Raw genomic sequence first — 3,910 nt, 5'->3', positions numbered from 1 at the left:
AATGCACTGGTATAGTGATGTGCGTAAGTGTCTTCCAAGCAGTTGATCTGGGTTTGATTCCCAGCCAATGCAATAATGGCTTTTCTCTTCTGTTGTTTCCTCATCTGGAAGTGGTTTAATTTCCGTCACATTGTTTTACAATCACATTATCTATAGAATGAAACAAATGTGTCAAAGTCCAGCAGGTCATACAGGATGGAGGCACACAAGGGGCTGGAATGTGTCATCTGAGAAAGACAGAACCCTTGGAAACCTGCATCTCCCATCCCCTGGCCTTGCGTGTTATGATTCCAGCTGCGTGAGCTGTTTGTAGGATGTTCCGGCATGGTGGGGAAATGAAGTTTTGAGTCAATTTTTGTTCCTGCAGATTCCTTTGCTGTTACAATTATAATGACATGAACAAAAGGGAGGCACAATAAACATAACCCCCAAATTGCAATACAGGTGGGGAAAGAGACGATCACGGTTAAGCCAAACACATCAAAATAAAAATTAATACAAAAAAGGGGAGGGGGGAAGAGATCAGGTATGTGGAGATCCCCTTGATATTTCAATGCACATTGTTAGAATCAAAGTTCAGACTTGACACTGGAAAACCCGCAACTACCTGTCTCTCTGAACACCTGTGATGAGCAAGATTGAGCTGGGACACCTGTTCTGCTTCAATCATTTATTGTCTCTCTGTTCTCTCCTTCTTCTCCCCCCAATTCCTCGTCTCCAATGTCTCTGCCTTTCTCCTCTTGCTCCCTCTCCCCTGCCCTTTCCAGGAACTCACAGTCTACAGCATTTAGGACAAGCCAGAGCTCCCATGTTCTGCACATGAGCCTGTGTCAGAGGACGTGGGACCCCGGTCAGAACCAGTCACCCGATCAATATGTCCCTTTATGGGCGACTTCTCTGCCTACTCTGCAATTTACAGACACCCCCACTAAAGTGGGTGGGGTACAGCTCTGACTGAGAGGCCTCACAGGAGAAATTTCAGCCCAAAGACAAATTTGTGTGAAACGCTGAGAAGTGAAGAGCCCCCTTCCCCTCCCCCCAAATCCCCAGAACTCTAGAGTCACCCCCCATGGCACCAGCACCGGGAACCCAGTGAGATGGAGTTATAGAATACAAGGGGGGAGGCAGCAGGGAGAGAGGTGACAGGGAATCTCTCTTTTTCTTTCTTTCGTCACTTTCTGTTCTTCTCTTTCCTTCCAGGAACTGCAGTCACAGCAGGGAGGGGTTTGTCTCCGTGTCTGTCACGGAGGTGGTGGAAGTGATGGATTCTGTGACTTCCTGCAACCTCCGTGACTTCTGCAGCGGCCACAGCGGCTGACTACAGGGCGACTCAATCAACTGGCTCCAGGAGCCGCCCAAGCAGCGGCCAATGCGGCTGGCCCTGGGGACCACTTGACCAGTGGTCCCGAGGGCAGCAGGAGCAGCCACAGCTTGGTGGCCTCTGGCAGCACGTCTGGGGTGGCCAGAGCAGCAGCTGGCCCCCTGGGGCTCCCCCCTGTGTGGCAGCAGCTGGAGTGGCAGCGACTCTCAGGGCTTCTCCCCTGGTAGCTGGTGCTCATTAGCCATCAATTAAATCAATACGCTTCCCCCTGCAAGTGGATTTAGCCCGGGACCCTCAGAGTCAGCAGCTCTTACACCCCCTTCTGAGCTCTCTGGTCAGGTGTCTTTGTGCCGGGAGCCTCCTGTTTAGATCCTAAAATAGCATTTTTGCACCACGGGGGCTGAAATTTTGGACCAGACATTGTAGCTCCACTGTTATTTTACTGAATTGCTTCAAAACAGCAAGTGTAGAAAGTCTCCTAAGGGCCAGGCTCTCTGCCATGGAAACAGCTGCCCCTGCTCTCCAGGAGCCTGTGCGTTCCACCCAGCAACGTACACACCTGCTCCGCACTGAAGGGGGGTCAGACAGTGACGGTAACACAAATCTTCAGACTATTAACCCAGGTCCCTTTCTTTAACCCAGGACGTGCCAGTCACCTGTTAGCCATGGCGTTATCTTCATCTTCAAATACCTCTCAGGACATTTAACAGAGGGAGTGAAACCCCCTCCCCCGAATGGCTCCCTGTTGAGGCGTGTACCGGACCTGCCCCTGGAGACTGTCTGGTTTTATACTCTTAGAGCTTTTTCTCTTCAAACCCCTTATCCCAATCTCTGGGCCAACCTCCGCATTTCAGAGTTTATTCTCATCACCCTCCTATGGCACTTTCCATGTGAATTGGGCAAAGCAAGTGGGGGAAGCTCCGTGGCTAATGAAAACCAATGCTCTGGGTGAGGCCTGAACTCACACCCACAGCTGTATTTCCCCCTGCATGAGCCACTATAGTTGCTTCTTAGACAAATTTGGGCTGTCGGTGGTTATGTGTGTCTGTGCTTCACCACTTTGGCTGCTCTGTGAAAAACTGATGGTTCACACAGAAGCTGGTGGGTTTTTGTTTTGTTTTAAGCAATTAGAGTCTAGTATATTTTAACAGGCAGAAAATGTCCTATTCTGGTCTAACCCCATTTGACTCCTTCTGTCCATCTTCTTCCTTCCCCCTCAGTGTCTTTCCTTCCCCATAGGGGACATGCAGGGATGAACCCCAGTCAGTCTGTGTCACAGAGAGTCAATCTCCTAAGGAATGTGGGTGAAGGATTCCAGCTGAATTAACGCCGCTCACCTGGGTTAGAAACATGTTTCTTTCGAGCACATAGTGGGAAATGGGACATTAATTCAGACCCAGGAGGCAAGGCAGAGGCTTCATGATCTTGATCTCCATGAAGGGAGAGAGGATCCCCAGGAAGGAACAGAGCTTCCTTTAGACTCAAGCTGGGTCTCCTGGAAGTTGGAAAAGACCCTTGGTCACTGAGGATCTCATGGGATCGTGCTGCTCCAGAGGCTCCAGAGTCCTGGGTGCGGGGAGGGTGTCACTGCACAGTCTGAAATGGAAGGGAGGACCCTGGAAGGGACGGGGAGGAACAGAAAATGGAGAGGAATGAAACAGAATAAATGCCTCTTCTCTCTCCCATCCCCAACCCAGCAAGAACTGTTATCAGTGGGGAAACTCCCCACGATGAATGGCAGAGACCACAGAGAAATTTGCCCCATGCTGAGAAGTAAGGTGACCAGACACCAAGTGTGAAAAATCAGAGACTTTCCCCAGGTGCATTGGTGGTATAGTGGTGAGCATAGCTGCCTTCCAAGCAGTTGACCTGGGTTCAATTTCCAGCCAATGCAATCATGTGATGATTCCTCCACTGGGAATTGGTTTAGTTTCAGTCACAGTTTTTCAATGGAATGAGAAAATCAGTGTCCTGAATCCCAACAGGTCATTAAACACCCAGTGGAGGAAGAAAGGGGTGGGACTATATAATGAGCAGTTGGAGTCATCCTGGTATTACAATGCTTGGTTCATTTTTTTTTTTAAATTTCCTTTACTTCCCTCTCCCTTTTAGACTCAGAGCCTTTAAGGTCAGAAGGGACCAGTGTGATCATCTAGTCCGACCTGCTGCACCTTGCAGGCCAAAAGACCCCACCCACCCACTCCTGTCATAGACCCGGGAGGGGAGGCAGCTCCGTGCTCTGCCCCTACCCCAGGCAGCACATGGAGGCCCTCTGCTCCCCTCCCCAATGCGTGTGCAGAGATGTGCCAGCAGCACTAAGGTGGCTCCCTGCCCACTCTGCCTCCGTCCCTCCGTGCCGCTCCCAGAAGTGGCCGGCATGTCCCAGCATCCCCTGGGGTGGGGGGAGTGTCTCCACGTGCTGCCCCTGCCCCGAGCACCAACTCTGCAGCTCCCATTGGCCAGGAACTGTAGCCAATGGGAGCTCTGGGGGCAGCGCCTGCAGACAGCAGCACATGGAGATCCCCTGGCCCCACTCATCTAGGAGCTGCTGCCAGAGGGTTGTGTGTACCGGTCACTTTGGGAGCTGCA

At 51.4% G+C, this 3,910-nt stretch overlaps 1 non-coding gene across 1 annotated transcript; it reads left to right on the top strand.

The window, feature by feature from the left end:
• The first annotated feature begins 3,143 nt into the window (after nucleotides 1-3,143).
• On the top strand, nucleotides 3,144-3,215 carry TRNAG-UCC. The gene has a single exon. It is a non-coding gene; the product is annotated as a tRNA-Gly (tRNA).
• The last annotated feature ends 695 nt before the right edge of the window (nucleotides 3,216-3,910 follow it).

Source organism: Mauremys mutica, unplaced genomic scaffold (genome assembly GCF_020497125.1).
Source record: "Mauremys mutica isolate MM-2020 ecotype Southern unplaced genomic scaffold, ASM2049712v1 Super-Scaffold_100116, whole genome shotgun sequence".
NCBI lineage: Eukaryota > Metazoa > Chordata > Testudines > Geoemydidae > Mauremys > Mauremys mutica.
Note: the sequence above shows the minus strand (reverse complement) of the source record. Positions and strands in the feature narration are given on the sequence as shown.